The sequence below is a fragment of the Oxyura jamaicensis genome, chromosome 11 (genome assembly GCF_011077185.1).
Source record: "Oxyura jamaicensis isolate SHBP4307 breed ruddy duck chromosome 11, BPBGC_Ojam_1.0, whole genome shotgun sequence".
Taxonomy (NCBI): Eukaryota; Metazoa; Chordata; class Aves; order Anseriformes; family Anatidae; genus Oxyura; species Oxyura jamaicensis.
The window spans coordinates 8,162,779-8,180,685 of NC_048903.1; the positions used below are offsets into that span (position 1 = coordinate 8,162,779).

At 38.8% G+C, this 17,907-nt stretch overlaps 1 long non-coding RNA gene across 4 annotated transcripts in view; it reads left to right on the top strand.

The window, feature by feature from the left end:
- Nucleotides 1–17,907, top strand: part of LOC118172737 — a 202,907-nt gene that overhangs the window by 30,473 nt on the left and 154,527 nt on the right. For 3 of the 4 annotated variants that reach the window (XR_004753838.1, XR_004753837.1, XR_004753839.1), the window contains one exon: nt 7,416–7,535. The exons of the other annotated variant lie outside the window; for it this stretch is intronic. This is a non-coding gene — a long non-coding RNA (uncharacterized LOC118172737). The remainder of the gene's footprint in view (nt 1–7,415; nt 7,536–17,907) is intronic. 4 annotated transcript variants of the gene reach the window in all.

A 17,907-nucleotide genomic window follows, 5' to 3' on the forward strand; every position in this document is an offset into this window, starting at 1 on the left:
TAAAAGGGTGTTAGCTTTGTGCAGGAATTCTTTTTTGCCCTGAGGGGTCTCCTCCTTCACGCTACCATTTGTTGTCAAAGGCATTTTACAGGTATTTCGTATGTGTACATTTCATATCTATATGAGAGAATGAATTACAAACGTTCTTCTGTTTAGTCAGAAGGTTAATTTGAAGAGAAAAAATATATAGATATGTCTAAAAATATGGTACATAAACTATTTCAATCTAGAATATATTTTAGACGAAGTATGGGAGTTATGGGGAAGTGGATAAAGAAAACATAATGATGTCCAAACCTCTAATATCAGTTTCAAGTTTCATGCCCTGATAACATGTCTCTTTTATAGTTATTTATCCTAAAGGAATATTAATTTGTCTGTTAATAATAATAAAACAGGATCTCGGGTTCTGTCCTAAGAAATTAAGCTACTGGCTCCAAGAACTTTTCTTCCTTGCCAGGGCTGTTACTCTGTTTTTTTAGGCACCCAGTGTGGATCATGCAGTATGTGTCAGAAAGGAACATCAGTACTACAGCACTGTGATTGTAGATGGCAGGGTTCCCTGGACCTTGTTTTATCACGTGAAGTTCCTCCAGTAATAAATCTTTGTGTGTATGCTGTGTATATTAATTAATTTTGAATTTCCATTGAAAGCAGAGCAGTTTTTGTAAAAACACTTTAAAGTAACGTATGGAATTAATTTCAAAAGGAGGTTCTGTAATTGGTGTCTGACTTATTCTCTTATTTATTTAATATTTGTACTATGCGTGCAATAAAAGCTATTTAGTACTTTCCAGGAACTTTAGCATCTGGCCCACTTCCAGCATGTTTTTCATAGCCAATGTTCTGAAATAGGTGGTGATTATGTATCTGTATAAGTGATTAAGCACATTCTCATTACAAGTGAAGCTTAACAGGGTTTTTCCTTATGGCCCAGGACAACGAGTTCCTCATCAGTGTTCTTTAATAACTTATCTATTTCTCCTTCTCTTCCATTTCGTTTCTGTTCAGGACATTTTCTGACTCTGCTGACCACGTTAATCTTCAATAGTGCCTGAGGGATTTTGCTTGTCTCCTTTGGCGTAGTCCTAAATTAGCTCTGTTCACATTTGTTCAGTATATAGCTCTGTATTTAATAGGGCAATCTCTGTTCTTCTGTTGGATAATTAGTATTCCAGGATAGTCTTTTCTGAGACTGGTGATTTCAAGTCAGAACATTTGCTGGCATGATATTAGTTTTTACTTCCTTGCTACTAATACACAGAACATTTTGTCAGCAAAGCCAGTAGTTTGACTGCTCTTCCTGTGCTGACAGATTGCCTGGTAGATAGAAAGGAGTGTTAGATTCCATTTTCTTCAGTAAAGCCGAACAAAACAAATCCTTCAATTCCCATATCGATGCTGGGCCTCTTCCACATTTTATACAGGTTGCGCAGATGTAACTTCTTAAAGATAGCTCAGTGGGGCTTTTATTATTTTTTGATTTTGCCTTTTTTTTTTTCCATTCTAATGAACTCTCTTGAATATCTCATTTGAGAGATCATAATGGCTACTTATTATCCCATTTAAAATAACATTCCCTGACAGTAGCTCATTTGGCCTTTCCTATCCTCGTGCTTGTGAGGTTGTCAAACCTGCTGACTGCCATTCCTCAGCTGCTGGAAAAAACTGTGTGGCCAGATATGCAAGGACATGCTTCCGAACTCACTAATGGCTTGTCTCTAACTCAAGGAATTGCCTTCCTTGTTGTAAATTGGTTTTAAAGTTAAGATACTTCACCCATGGTTTTAGTTTGCCTGCTCTACCTGTTCTCTCCCATGCCACCATGGTTCAGCGGTGCAGTGAGTACTGAGAAGAATGTGTAATATTGAAGGGGAACAAAATGTTGATCTGCCTGTGTGAAATAAATGTCTGTGGTATCTGCCTATGGGGAGGTGGTTTGGAATGCAGGATATCATCAGTTCCAAAATTTTGTTGGTATGTTCAGGATGCAAGTGGCCTTGATGAAGAATAGGAAAAGCCCAGGAGGTTTGGGTTAAAAATGGGGAGTCTGAAAGGAAATTTTTAGGGGTCTCAGGCAACCCACTGAGCTGGGTGGTTGGAGGAACTAGCAGCTCTGAACACTTATTTCAGTGAATGGCTCCATAAAGCTACCGTAACCCTTTGAGGTAGCAATGCGTCCTGCTTGGATTGTGGGTGAGTGCCCATCATTCCAGTAGGTTGCACCAGTCATCTCAGTGCAAAATAAAACATTGACCAGCTTGGAAGGAGCTTCACTCAGTGAGAAGGGAGAGAAGGTATTACAGTGTAGTGGGTTTATGTGGCAAGGTTTTGGTAGCAGGGGGCCATAGGGGTGGCTTCTGTGAGAAGGATCTAGAAGCTGCCCCACGTTAGGTAAGGGCCCCGCTGCTGACCAGAGCTGAGCCAGTAAGTGATGTTGTTTGTGCCTCTGTGAGAGCAGATTTAAGACAGAGAAAAAGAACTCTGTGCTACACAACGGCTGGGAGAGTGAGAGGAGTGAGGAACAGCCTTGCAGGCGCCAAGGTCAGCGAAGAAGGAGGGGGAGAGGTGCTCCAGGTGCCGGAGCAGAAGTCCCCTGCGGCCTGTGGTGAGGCCCATGGTGAAGCAGGCTGTCCCCCTGCAGCCCATGGAGTACCACGGTGGAGCAGGGTTCCACGCTGCAGCCCGTGGAGGAGACCACGGTGGAGCAGGTGGGCCTGCACCGACGGAGACTGGGGCCTGTGGAAGAGCCCTGCTGGAGCAGATTCTGGGCTGGACCTGCAGCCCGTGGAGAGGAGCCCACGCAGGAGCAGGTGACCTGGCAGGAGCTGCTGCCCGTGGGGGACCCAGGTTGGAGCAGTTTGCTCCTGAGGGATGGACCCCGTGGTACGGACCCAGATCTGGAGCAGTTCTTGAAGAGCTGCTGCCTGTGGGCAGCCCACGCCGGATCAGTTCAGCAAGGACTGCATCCCGTGGGAGGGACCCCACAGCACAGGGGATGAGAGTGACCGAGAAGGAGCGGCAGAGAAGAATTGCTACAGACTGACCATAACCCCCATTCCCACGTTCCCCTGCGCTGCTGGGGGGGAGGAGGTGGAAGAGGGTGGATGGGGGGGGAAGGTGCTTTTGGTTTCTTTCCTTTGTTTCTCACTTCTCTAGCTTGTTAGTAATAGGCAATAAATCTTACTATCTCCCTATGTTGAGTCTGTTTTGCCCATCATAATAATTACTGTGCGATCTCCTTGTCCTTATCTCAACCCTTGAGCCCCTTTCATCGTATTTTCTCCCTGTTCCTATTTGAGGAGGGGGAGTGAGAGAGCGGTTGTGGTGGAGCTCGGTCGCCCACCCAAGTACAACCATCACATACAGATGGCAAGGGAGGGAGCCGGGGGAGGAAGGAAAGGAAGGACTGCAGGAAGATACGCAGAGGCACAGACGTAGTTATTCCTACAACACAGGGCTTCCTGTGAGGTCTCTTCATGCTTCATAATTCTTTAACACTTTTGCTTCTCTGTGAAAATCTGGATTTTTGTATATTGATTTCCAATTTGGGCTTCACTATGCTTCACACTACATGAATTAATCCAGTTTCTGACCTCTTCTGCTTCTTACAACCCTAGTGTTGCTTTGGTATCCGTGTACAATCTGAAGCATCTTAAATGTTCTGTGATTTTCTGCCTGTTGAATTATTGGTTTTCCTGACTTTATCCTTCCCCCAAGTCTGTGTTTCCACAGGTTTTTTCTTCCTCGCTTCCAAATAAAACAGATCTAGGTTTCAAAAAGTAAGACCTGTTTATTGTTATGAACTGGTAATCGACTTTGAGTCCAACAACAACAGAAAAGCATATATCCTAAATATTAAAACTGTGGTAATTTTTTTTAACATTTACTTTTCCACTCAAATTAGGGAACACGTTCTGATAACACAAACTTTGATTGTGTTAAGAGCTTTAATTTGCTTTAACTTCCAGTTTACACCTCTTTGGCAAGGTGGCTAGTTCTCGTGCACTTCCTGCATTTCTTTTTTTCCTCATAGTGAATGAGAACTGGAATTGTCAACCATGTAGCCTATGAGGGAAGAACTCCCTGTAATCTGTGTGAGATACTCCACTGACTGCACAGCAGCTAGGACGTAAATGGCTTTCTGAAACAGCTAGAAATGAAAGGAGTTCTAAACTTATGGGGAAAAAAAGGGGGGGGGGGGGGTTAAATAGCTAAAATTTTGGAGGATATAACCTCACAGCTCAGAGTAGGATTTAGACATGATATTTCAGTACATAAATGATAAAATCAGTAGAGCATTGATCTCATAAATAGGATTCATCATGGAAATTATGAGTAAGAGGCCCTTGTATGTATGGTACTTAGGTATCATAATTATGAGTTAAAGCTTTTAATAGAAAACTGATGTCCAACTGGTCAGAATAATCCAGTGGAAAGGGGCAGAAGTCTTTAAGCTTCAAGAGATGTTGAAAGAGATGGTAAATGAAATTCAATTACCTAAAGCTTTTATGTGTCATGGCGGATTTAGGAATATATTATATCTAAGATGTAAACCTTGTGCTGCATGTGATCTGTACTGCTATGAGTCACCTTAAACACCACCTTTACTGCATTCAAGACTCTTTGTAGTGTCCTGGAGAAATGAATGGGGGTTTTCCCTACAAATTGCTTATCTGGAAAAATGTCGAGAATAAGGACCTTAAGCTTATTCTGTTACTGTGTTTTTTCATCTCAGATGAGCCTGCCTACTTATGCAAATTCTGTTACTTTGCTCTAATACTCTTTTAACCATTTCTGCCACCACCCCTCAAAGGCTCAGACCTCCAAAGGAATATTCCCCTCTTAATAGAGTTCATTCAGACTCGAGCACCATCTAAGTTTGCTTTCAAAGTGGTACGTTGTCGAGCCAAAGATTCTTTCCTTATTTCATGTATGTGCTGAAGTACAAAGGTAGAGCTGCAGAATACTCAGGCTTACTGTATGTAAGTAAGGTTGTCACTCCGTTTTGTTGTTTGGTATGTGTTGTGGCCAGAAGGAGTTCTGGTCATAGATCATTACCAACTGGGGAAAAAAATGAGACATTTCCACTTTCAGTTGTTTAGAATCTTCCTAGATTTTAACTTTTCAAAGTGAAATAATTCATATGTATCCTTCAGGAGAATTCTTTGCTTATTATGGAAAGATGTAGAAAAGATAATATGATTGTTTTCAACCTTACAAGAATATGCTAATTTTTCTTATACTAAAAGTTTCTAATTTCTCTTCCTGAAAACCTGTAGTACGTATTTATTTTGAAGCAGATGCTTCAATTTGGTAACAAGGTCTCAGTTGTATTTAACGCTTGTATTTAATTGAAAAACCATTCCCAATCTAATGAAGTTGCAAACCATTGAAGAGTTTTAGTTTGAGTATGTTTAGTAGAGACTTGTTAGAGGTTAGGAACTGTGTTCAAATAGAAGCAATGGCTTTCAGGAATTCAGAGAATTCGTAGGGGGTTTCTCCTGGATGGCCAATCCAAGCAAAAAGGGTGTTTGGAAAAAAAAGTTGCCAGTTCCTTAAATTATATTACAGATAATAGTGGAAAAATGCGTTGTAGAGGAAAGACAGCAAATGAGTTTAGGCTAAATCATGCTTTCACATGGGATATCAGGTGCAAAAATGGAAGGTGCAAGCGGAGGAGGCAGGGCCAGGCTGATAAGGGTGAATTCCAAAACAGATTGTAGTCATCCAGGAAAACCTGAGGTATGGAACATGATTCTTCAAACAAAATAGCATGTTGGTTAATTTTTTATTGTTACTCTTTTGCCTTTGTTGGCAATAAGGTAAAGAGGAAAGGTGTTATCACTGGTTAGTACAGTAGGGAAGCTGTCAACAAGTGATGCTCAGTAGGTCTGTGGTTTTAATTCTATGTGACTCAGCAGTAGTAACATAAGGCAGAGACCGTAGTATGTAATTGGGAAAGAAGAGGCGATGAAAAAGCATGAGGAATTTCATCATGCTGTAATTAAAGCTCACTAATGAAATAAGAGTCGTTGGCAGTTATTGTCAAGATTTTGTGACAGACGTATAATGTTTTGAAAAATATAAGAATGGGAAGAAAGGAAGGGCTAGGAATTTCTAGACATATCCTGTTCAAGTTGTGGGAAAAAAATGCAAATGTAATTGTTCTGGAAGTTAAGCATTTGTATGTGTCTGTAAGCAAAGGGATGGAAAACAGTTGACTCAGACTTGATAAGAACAGACTGTCCAACCAAACTCATTTTCTTTTGAAGTATGGAAAAAGGTTTTGTTTAGTCCTGCACTTTGAATCCAGTTATACTTTTGACAATATTTCATTCACATTTTCCTTAGAGAAATATAAGTGGTTTAGATGAAAATAATCTAGGATGCAAATCTGTTTGGAAAACTGCTATTAGAAGAGCTATTTTTCTATGTGGCTATTTGAATACTTTGAATGAAATCAAGTTATTTCCTGGACACTATGGTTGCTGGCATTTTCATTAATTGTCTAGCTAATGGAATTGTTAAATTGCATATTTTATGAATCTGACCATCTCCTAGCATTTTGGTAATTAAGCTTCAACTTCAAAATAGTATGCAAATTAGAGGAGTGGCCTGTCAAAAATAGGATGACCTTCAAGAAGATCAAGTGCAAGCATACAATACGTGTGCAGGTGTGGAAGGAATACACACTGGAGAAGGGAAATAGTTGATAAGGTAACTATCCTAATTCAGAAAGGACCAGTGAGTTACTGTAGGTCACAATTTATGTAGGAGTCAACAACATGCTTCTGTGGGCCACAGGTTTCAGCAAGGATGAGATCTTAATGGAAGGATCTAGGTTTCATACTGGGATTCAGTTCAAGAGTGTTGACAGCTGGGGGGCCTCTAGGGGAGGAGGATAGAACATTAACAGCATACTAGAAAACATGACCTACAAGGAAAGCTGCAAAAAGGCCTGGGAACTGCAGAGGGCTTTGAGGGTGTCTTGGAGGAATGTGTTTTTTCTCTAGTTTGCTGCACTTTAAAACAATCACTGTGCGTAAGTATGGGGGTAAAATTAAGAATGCTTTGGCTAAAGGACGATCTTATCTGTTATAGAAATTTAAAATAACTTTTTAGATTGTTATTTAAGATGCTTGTGTAATGAGGGCTCCCACAGTTTTTCTTTCAGAGCATTCAAACAAGCTTTTTGGGGGACAGTGGGTTCTGGTGTTAGTTTTTATGCAGTGTTCCTGCACAGATGCCATGGATGATATGGGATACCCTCCCACTCCTTGCCCTTTGGAAATAAGTTGTGAAGAACAGTAGATTTGTGAAAGCTTTATGTTGATTTTTAGATGGAGATCTTTTTCAAAGAAGGAAGTAATTGTTTTTTTGTTGTTGTTGTTGTTTGTTTGTTTCTATGACAGGACCAATACATGCATAAAAGCATGATAGCCTACCAAATCTGAATCCATGGTTTCTGTCAAGGATCAGGTATTATCTATTATCAGCAGCTGGTGGCAGTATCAGAAAGTCCCTGTTGGAAGGTAGGATAATTGTATTTTGAAAGTACTTATACTTTCTTAGCTGCTGTGGTTGTACAGTGCCGATGACATTCTGTGCATTGTTGCTGGGGATTTTTTGTAGTTCACTTGTGTTTCATAGCACAGAATGTGTGGAGACAGACCCCTACGTGTAAGCTGGACTAGCTGAAATGCGGGTTTCTCTCAGTATATCCTCTTTTTCTGTAAGGAAAATTTGAATGATCAGAACTAGAGAAACTGACTGATATTTGGAAGTCTTAGACCACGGGATAATCCTTACATACAAATTAGACTACTCAGAAGCATTAGATCTGTTTGTTCTCTGCATGCTTTGTGCCCAGTTTTTTATGTGTGGGGTTTCATGGGCAGAAATGAACAAACTTGACTGAGCAATTCAGAATAGCTACTGCATCTTCCTTCATGTTCTCCTACCAGCACTTCTGTAAAGTTCAATTGATTTCAGCAGAACTTCTTATTAGAACAAAAAGCATTCTTAATGCAACAATGAATGCTTGTACATTCAAGTGTTACTTTATTCTCTCACTCACGGAATAAGAGAACATCATTAGAAAACAAAATCTAATTAATCTAAGCATATTGCATGCCTGTTAAAATTCACCTGTCCTGGAATGTCAATTTATCATAATTATGACTGAACAACCAAACAGAGAAAGGTGCTGCTTCTTCATTTGATGCAAAATGATGATTTATTACCCTGTTTTTTTTAGTAATGGTTAAATCTAATGGACATTTCTGCATGACAATTCATCCTCAGAGTAAAATTCTACATGTTATTCTTTCATGTAGAACACTTCATGGCAATTCATCGAATACAGAAATCTTGTGTCATTAAGTAATTGCAACAGCACTGGCTGCATGTATCAATCTAAAGAGCACATGTACATACTAATGTTTTAATATGATATAGGCTCTTGTTTGTAAAATAATTTAATTATTTTAATTGGACCTGATCAGTTTGCAAGCTACATTTTACTTCATTCTCATAAATTGTCACAGATCTGAAAAATAGTTACGATGATGAAAAATTCTACTCTTTTACTGTGTGTACGTAATAGGAGTAATGTAAATGTTAACAAGGTACTAGTACATATCCTACTGCTCTTTTTCCTATGGTGTACATGTTCCATCTTTATGTACATGTTCCATCTTTAATTAGATCATTCTATAATTAGTAATAGTACTTCCCAACTGAGGAAACTTACGGAGTGAAGTTCAGTATATTAACTGAGCCTTGTATGTATGTTTTGTCTTCTGGAGTGCTGTGGAATGAAGATTTGCAAGACATAGTATGCTTTGACGTCTGTAGTAGAACACTTTTAAAAAAAAAAAAAACAAACAAACAAAAAAAAACTTTTTTAAAATAACAGTTTTTTTAAAAAAATAAGAGAGATTCCACCTAATCATTTGCTTCCAGGCAGCTCTTTACAGAGATCCTCCCGAGTAATCTCTCGGGTCAGTCAGCTGCCAGGTTAGGGTATTGATGCTACTCTAACAGCAACAGAAGCTCTGTGGGTTTCATAAAGGAGATCAGTCTTAAAACGTGTGGCTCTAATAGAAAAAGATTATCTAAATTATTTCATAGATCTCTGAGTAAGTCTGGCTGCTTGATTATTGTAACGCTGTAGTAGCATATGTTTTAATCTACTTCTAGGCTCTTCTAGTCATCTGAAAAACTTCAGACAGACGGTGTTCTAATTAAACCATTTGCTGTAAACTGAGACAATTAGTCCTTTGGTCATGGGATTAGGCATTTGTGTTAGAACTGGGGTTTACTTAAGACCTTTTGCTTCAGATGTTCATGCTCTGGCCTGTCCCCTCCTTGCACATAAAATGATTTAATGTTTGTAGCAGCACGATACAGTTGCCTATGGTAACTTATGGTAGCATCAGAAGGCTAGCCTTGGAGCCTCTCTGTTAAGTGCAGTGCTACAGAAGGGTCCCTACAGTGAGGTGCAAGGCAAAGGAGAGTAATCCTAGATGTCAGTGCAGCTTCTCAGTGGGTCTCTTTTCGTGGAGTTGGACAGTGCAGAGTAAGTATAGGAATCGGAGCAAGTTCTGACTGAGGTAAGATACAGAGGTCTGGTGAAGATCTGTCTGCTCATGTTGGCAAGAGCAAGTGTCCTGGCAAAGATAATACTGGTACAATCATTAGCTTGTAAATTATTTTCCCCTGTGCATAGCAGTGACACCAGTGGGTTGTATGCTGTGATAGCTTCCAAAGAGCACTGTATCTTCTACGTGCAAGGAAAGGTAAAATAGTAACTACTATCTAGTAGTTGTGACAGACCCTTCCCAGTTTGGACGTACTCCTGATTTTAGTGTTCACCAGTAAGACAGGTGATTTTATTGCAGAGGGGCCTCTTCCTGGTAGCACACACTGTCTTGGGGTCAGTCCCTTTTTGAGTTCCTCGATGACCTTTAAATCTTCTTTCTTCCCAAACATTTTTTTCTTTATTATCTAGGCTGTAATCTGATTATTTTTTTTTCACTTCTTTGGAGATGTCATTGTTAGACCAGATGTCATCTCCTGTACTAACCTAATTAACAACTCTGTGCAGTAGTGGAAAAGAAAATGTTTCTTCCCCATTGGTAACATATTATGCATGTTTTGGCATGAATTGTTTCCTCCATTGAACTTTCATGTTTTATACCACCAAACATATGGAGACAGAATACCTAAGCTTTCCCATCTGCAGTGGGGCGGGGAAATATGCAGCTTCCCCTAAGTTCATTCCTTCTTGGATAGGAAAAATATCCCAGAATGGGTTAAATGTTGGTATGCTCAGACAAGGCTAAAATCTTCTTATGTGTTCTTACCCTTCAATGCAGGGAATAGGAAGGGAAAGCAGCCAGCACTTCTGGAGGCTGTGCTTTGCCTTCTGCAAAAGCAAACAACAACAAAAAAATTTCCATTTGGTTACTCTCCAGGCTTTTCAGGAAGGTGGAATCAGGTGGAAATCAAAATATCATTTAAACTTTTCATTTGAAAAACTAATGGGCAATTGAAGGGCGGTTGCTAGACTCAGTAGATGAATATTTAGCTGCATGAATTTGAGAGATTTCATCCCAGCATTTGCAAATGGTGCAGTGAAGGAAATCTGGCTGACTGGAGTTACTGTTATGAGAGTTTTTCAGCCCCTCTGGACACTGTGATCTAACTTTCTAGTAAATATGTTATTGCCTGCCACTGATAATATGATTGTTGTATTCTAGGATGAGCTATTAACTTCTGAAACAATTAAAAACAAAATCCAGGTTAAAAAATAAAAATGCTGTTGTTTAGTTGTTCTTAATGTTTGTTCTCTAATCAAACAGCTCTTGAGAAATATCTTGTTGCCCTCAGAATAGATTTTTACCTGCGACATCTTATTGAGCTGACAGGCAAGATGTGGAAAGCACTGTACTAGTAAAGGAAATAATCTATATCTTGGGACAGATCACTGAGCAAACATGGTGCTGGAAGAGATTTGAAAGCCTCTATGCGATCTCTATGGCAATAATCAAGTTTATGCACTTTTTTTTTGTTTTGTCCTTAGATGATTGGTTAAAGGATTCATTTTGCTTTTCATCTGACTCCCAATGCACACTTCTGTTATCATATATATATATATATGATTTCTAAAATGGTTCCTGTTCTCTGCCATAGTGATGGGATTACACACACCAGTGTAGATAGGTCTGTAATTATGTTAGAGAAGGTATTTTTTTTTATCGGAAGATGAGTTCTATTTATGTCCAGACTATTTACACAGCCATACATAACTATATTCAGGATGGTGTTTCAGCACTTGCTGGATTTCCACCCTTGAGTCAGTTCTACCTATTTTTCAGAATAAATGATAAGTAGTAAAGATGTCCAATGATGTAAAACTGGGAAACTTTGCAATTCCTGCTGTTCTGATCTGTAACAAAGTATGCAAGGTGGGACTGTGCCACTTTTCTGACTATTGAATTCTGCCTGCCTTTCTGAAGAAACCTCTTGGCTTTGTGTCAGAGAACTATGTGGAGTTCTCTTTGAAGACAGTATGTGTTTTCTGAGCAAAAATTGCCAAAATGCATTTTACAGAAGTTGTGTTTGAGTTCCAAACTGTGGAGATGAATACCCCTTGGATTCTCTTGTGGGGTGAGCATTTCATAGTGTCTTATAACATGTTAAAGTTATCAGATCGAATTACGAACTCAGAAGAAGGAAGCTCTATGGTTATTACAAAAACTGGAATGGACACTCTAAAGCATCATGTTTTTGTTTTGAAGGTCAGTTACATCAATGGGATTAAAATTGTGCATGTATATATATATATAAGGTTTTTCACTAAAAAATTATCACTTAACAATTTCCATGTTTTTAACTGAACTATTTATCAGAGCACTTAAAACTTTTTAGGGCAATAGAATATTTGTTGCTTGTCCATGGGTAAATATTATTGAGAACTGATAGCCTGTCTGTGTGTTTTCTGTCCACTTCTGCTGGAGTTACAGTTACAGAGGGTATAAAGTTTCTGATGGCTCCTGGAGCTCTTCTTGCAGCTGCTCTAAAAGGTCTTTTGTTTTAACCTTTTTCCTGTTTGAAATGAGAAGGTATATTTGCCATGCTTATATGGATTTTCAGATTATGGGCTGAACATGCTTTGTAAGCAATAGGTATTATTTAGTATTTAGAATAGGAAGAAAAATATCACTGCTAGTAGATGAGGGGACATTTCAAGACTATTTCCATGTGTTTTAAGTGTACTAGAAGCAATAGAAAAACTAGTCAGAAATGTCTCCAAAATTAAGTAATCCCTGAGAATCCTCCTTGTTCTTTGTTAAATTAGTATGGTGGGCTCTCAAAATGCTTCCTCCTTTATGGAAGGGCTAATTTCAGGAATTCACGCAGCCACACCCAGTGTACACTTAACTTTGAATAACATTTGTAAAATTTGAAGGGAAGTGTCAAAGTGTCATTTTTCCGGATTTTGAAAGGATGCTTCACTGGTCAGTCAGAGTAATGCCAAAGTTTTGGCATGCATTCCCAGGGAACGCATTAAAGAAAATGTACTAAATATACAGCGTATGGTTTTGTGTATGTGCTCATGTAAATGAAGAAACTCCTCAGAAACTACTGGTGTCTTACAACACAACAAAATTGAGGATATAGGAGAAAAATTAGGCTAAGCTGTGTTTTAAAGCTGATGTACATATCTGGAAACATGTCAGAAACTAGTCTTACCTTTCTATGCGACAGTTTATGAGAACTCCGAATTTGGTGTTTGCATTATGCCACAGAGCTCCCTAGCTTGTAGAGGAATTTGTCTAAGAGGATTTGTGAGTTATAATCCATGCCTAAAGCTATGCTTGTCCATCAGTACACTGTGGGTAGCTCTGTGGTTATAGTTCTGCAGTTAGTTAGCTGGTTTATTTGTAGGTTCAGGAGCTCTGGTGTTTTCATTGCTCTTACCGCTTAAAAGTATTAAAATATTGTAACAAAACTTTGGAACTTGTGATGTTTTGATAGATGACATTAGTATTTGAAACAGCAATAGTAATTTGTATCTTCCCATTCAGACTAAATTTCTGTCTCAAAGTCACTTAATGTGCTGAATTTGAGACATTCATAGCTCGATTCTCTCCTGCCCCTGAGGTTTCCAAAGTTAATTTTTTCCAAATTGAATTCTATACGTTTCTTGTGTAATGACACTTTCTTGACCTCTGGTCTGATGCAGCTCTATGTGTTTTGTCCACTGGTGTTCTGTGGAACAGTATTTGACCTCTTTTTTTCTTTTTTTTTTTTTTGGGGGGGGCGGGGGGAGGGTGATCAATGCTTCAATGCTTGGTCCTGTTTTCATTTAACCTGCCAAAAAGGAAGTAAAAGAATTACTGATAGAGACTGACTGAAAGGTTAAAAGACAGATGTGATGCTCTTCTTTCTTCTTCTGTAAGTTTCTTCTCAGAAATATTGCTATATTCGGTAACAATCACGTGGTGTTCAGGCTGGTGATGCAGATTACAAACACTCTTCTCAGGATCTGATCTTTTCTTTGAAGTAATTTTAATATAAACAAATAGTTTCTCTTTCTCTCAAAAAAAAAAAAAAAAAAGGGCGGGGGGGGGGCACCCAAACCAGCCCACCATGGTACATATACCATCTCCTGGACATTCTTGTTTCTTCTTTTCACCAGCTGGGGAGGCTGAATTGCAAATTGATGCTTGTATTTATTTTTAGCTAGACAACACATTGGTCTTATGATGCTGATTTAACGTGCTACCACACACGTTCTTTCAGAATTTGACAGCTGAGCCTTTGGAACTCCTAATCTGACTCTTCAGTCAGGAACCTTGGCATTGATTTAAATTTGGGACTGAACAAGGTCAGTATTTATAACGCATCGCTTGGGAAAAACTGCTCTTTTCTCTCTCTGATATTTTTTTAATGTCTGATTTGGCAAACATTAAAGGAAAGCCTCAAAGTTGATTGCTTTTCTGTTTGCTCACCTAACTCCTGTGTGTGACGTGTGGGAAAATTATACATAGTGATTTGGAAGCTTTATGTCACTGTTTTAAGAAATACTAATTTATGATGAGTATAATTATTCAATACAAGGCTAAGAGCATTTAAAGAAAATTCTTGTTTTTCCTGATAAGCAATAGGAGATTATTTTTCTTAATTTATGCTTTCCAGCCCCAGCTAATTTTTGTCTTAATCAAAGGAAAATTAAACAAAACAGTACAACAGGTTGTCATCAAAAAGAATTGCTAAACAGTTCAGAGGTCTGCTGTTGACAAAAAGTTCTAAATTAGAAGAGATGTATATGCAAAATTCTGCTAGTGCTGCATTATATTTTCGTATTTCTGAATTATTAACCAGGCATTGGTTGAATATATGACAGCAGTGACTTAGGGTATGGGCAATTGAACTGCACAGCTAAGTGGTGTGATGCAGGAGTTTCATCTATGTTGCTGGAGTACTGCTTTCTCAAAGTGCCCTTCAGAAGCAAGAACGTCACATGAGGAGTACTCTCTGCTTCAGAAAAAAGTTTAGGACAAACAGTCTGCTATCCAGGTTGAAATTACAGTGTTTTCAGTCCTTCGGGTTTAAAAATACCCACGCTGGGCAGATTGCCCTACAATTCCTCTCATTGTGTTGGTAATAGTGTTGCTTGCTGTAGGTTTGCAAGCTTTCATACTTAAACTACTATTTGAAGAGAGAAAGAGTATTGAGGGTGGCTTTATAGAGATGGTCTTTCTTCCTCTCTTTTTTGTCCTCATTATCAACACTTCCCCACATTCATAAATATAGAGCTATTCAGCCATATTCAATATATAGCCATCAAAAAATGAGGCAGAAATCTCAAAACTGTATTTAGTAAGCAAGCAAAACATGTTTATAAACATATACGTTGATTCATCAGTTAGACTTAGATACTGATGTGGCAGAGCTTTCATTTACTTAGCTTTGTTTTGTTGCTGCTGCTCTATTTAGCTGAATTGAGTGAAATAATGGCAAATTATGGTTTAATGGTTTAGTCTCATCTTTGTATGAATGGGGGAGTGGAACAAGTCCTAAGTGCAAATAGCTAGAGCCCTTGCCTTGAAGAAGGCTAGTTTCTGATAAATACATAAGATTCAAAGCAATAAGCTATAAGGCTTATTGCAATTCTAAGCATTGCTCCCATTTTCATTTTGCATAAATCTGAAAAATGGACTCTTTCTTAATACAGCTCCAACTAGGTGGTGGTGGTGTCTGCTTTGCATGGGTAAACTACTGCTGTTTCAATTGGTTTGGCTGTTTATTTCATTTCACCTCTCTGTTGAGTAGCATTGCTAAGGATCCCTTTCTGTTCACACTATCTCCCCTACTTTTCTTTTACCTGGATCAATGGATGGATACTTCTAATTTTATGACAGATAACATGTTGGAGTTTCCAAATGAGATTTCATATTAAAACTAAAAATAAGGGGAAGCTGTTTTGTGATGCCTTTCACGTTCTTTCTCCAGACTGCTATAGGTCAGAACTCAGATTCATGGCTGCAGGATGAGTGTTATGTGATGGGATTATATATTAGAGTTGTGCATAGGAACTGGAAAAATGATGCTGCCAAAGAAATGAATGAGAAAACAGGAGCTGTTAGAGTAGGAATGCAATGGGGAACTGCTAACGGGTGAAAATCCTGTTACATCAACTTTGCCTGTGAGTCTCTGGCATACGAAAAGATCATCTGTTACCTGTTACATGAGCAAATATCCGCAGTTCTCTGGACTCTGTCTTCTTTCCAGAACTGACATTTGCAATGAAGGGTGGTTGAAATTTCCAAACACATAAAAGCTATTGCTGAAATCTCACCCAGAGCTGGAAGCAAGCCTGTGAGGACTAGTAGGCAAACCTGCTGAGTTTAGTAAGTTTTATAAATATGCTAATAAGCATTCAGTATATGACTGTTAAGTAATAATGAGACTTGGGCACATTTTTCTTTAAAACATAGTGTATTTGCCCTCCCTCTGAAGAGTTTGTTCTTTGCCAACTATTCATAAATTTTCATAAAGCTTCAGCTGTAAAGAAAGTTAGGGCATGGTGAGGTACAGCAAGGAAGAAAAGCCACTAGCACCCATCTGCTTTGTGTGTGATAGCCCGAACATGGAAAGTCTCCATCACAGCATAAAACCCTTCATGTAACCTCACCCTTTGGTTGAGACGGAATCTCAAGCCCAGCCTGCACCTCTGTAGTAGGGCTCTCTCCACACTTGATCATAATGCTCTGTTCTAAAGAGATCAACAGAAAGGGTGTCTTGCATCTCTGAGTCTACTAAATGCCAAAGAGGAGGGTCTGATTTGAAATATCTTTATTCACATTATCTTATGCATAATGATTTGGAATACAAAACTGTGTTTTACCATGCAGAGTAGCTGCCACTGGTGACGAATTGTGTTTACAAGCTACCATGCAACTTGATGTGCATAAGCACCTTCCTTGACTGGCAGCAATCACGTTGCTCAGTAGGACTCATCTGGTGTTGGAGTTTCTTGAATTGAGGCTGCAGTTGTTTAGCTATTTCACCTGGAAAACGGTGAAAATGGAAGCTTTCCTCTCTAGTTGCCTTTCCTGGAAAAACATCAGCTTGCAATATGTTTCATCTTCTGGCTATTTGGCTTAGTAGAAATTATTAGTAAGTTTACATCCTCAACTGGAACTAATAAATCAATAGCTAATACAAAGCATAAAACAGTGTTGACCTAATTAAAACATCCTGTACACCTCAAAATTACTTACTGTCTAAAACTAGTGAATAGTTCCTCATCTGCTGGGGGCAAGGGGAATAAAAAGCAGACCCCTTTCATATGAAACAGTAAGTCTAAAAGTAGTGTCCTTGCTCATGAGGAGACCTGGGAACATGTATCTACTGGGAGCTTCAGATGTTGCCTTTCCTTAACAGTTCAGCCCAAATCCTGCTGACCTTGGAGGAGATTTGAGATTGTGTTTCCACGTGCGTGAAGTGTTCTTGAACAGTTTTCCTGATGTGTCAGGCCTGAGTAAGTTTTCCATTAATTTCAGGCAGTCCTCATTTCCAACCTGCTGTTTCTTTTCCTTCAGTGCACACCTACTTAAATACAGCTTTTACAACAAAAAAAAAACTTGTTGTTTAGATCTTGGCTTCCCTATATATGTTTTATAATTGATTTGAGCAGTGATACAGTATAAGGAGCTGCCACTTCCTCACACCTCTTTGTTCTAGTTGTAAGTAACATGCACCAAGTTTCTATTTCTGTTCTAACCTTTTAATAAAGATTACTTTGTTCTTAGTGATATCTTTGGATGTTTTGGAAGATAAGAAAAACAGCGCAGGAAAGTATGAAGCGAGAAAGCAGTTGCCAAGTAATTATATTTAGTGACAAAATAAATGAAAAAAATGAGTGTATCCGTGCTATATGATATAGCCTTCTTTCTGTGTTCGCTATTGGATGTGTATCTCAATTTTAGGTTTTGAATCCTTTGTTTGCTAAGGTAAATGGTATCAACAACACTCACTGTGCTTCATCTTATCCATTTTACCTGTTTTCTCTTTTTTTCCCCTGAAATAACTATGCTTATAGCTCCAGGTACAGATCCTGTTGCAGGATTATCTCAGTGCATAACTGACTTCTATCAGTATGGTTATTCTTATTTCAATACAGCATGTTTTATAATCTTTTGTCTGCAGAACAAAATGATACAATTCTCTAGAAGGGACAAGAGCTCCATTTGGCAAATCCTAATGTGTGAGCATGTGTCCTAAAATGTAAGGATGGAAGGGCAGCTATTGCCAAATTGATGTTTGGTAAGACAGACGTAATTTTAAAACTGGTGGTTCTTGCCTTAAGTTTGTTATAGCTTCTACTGT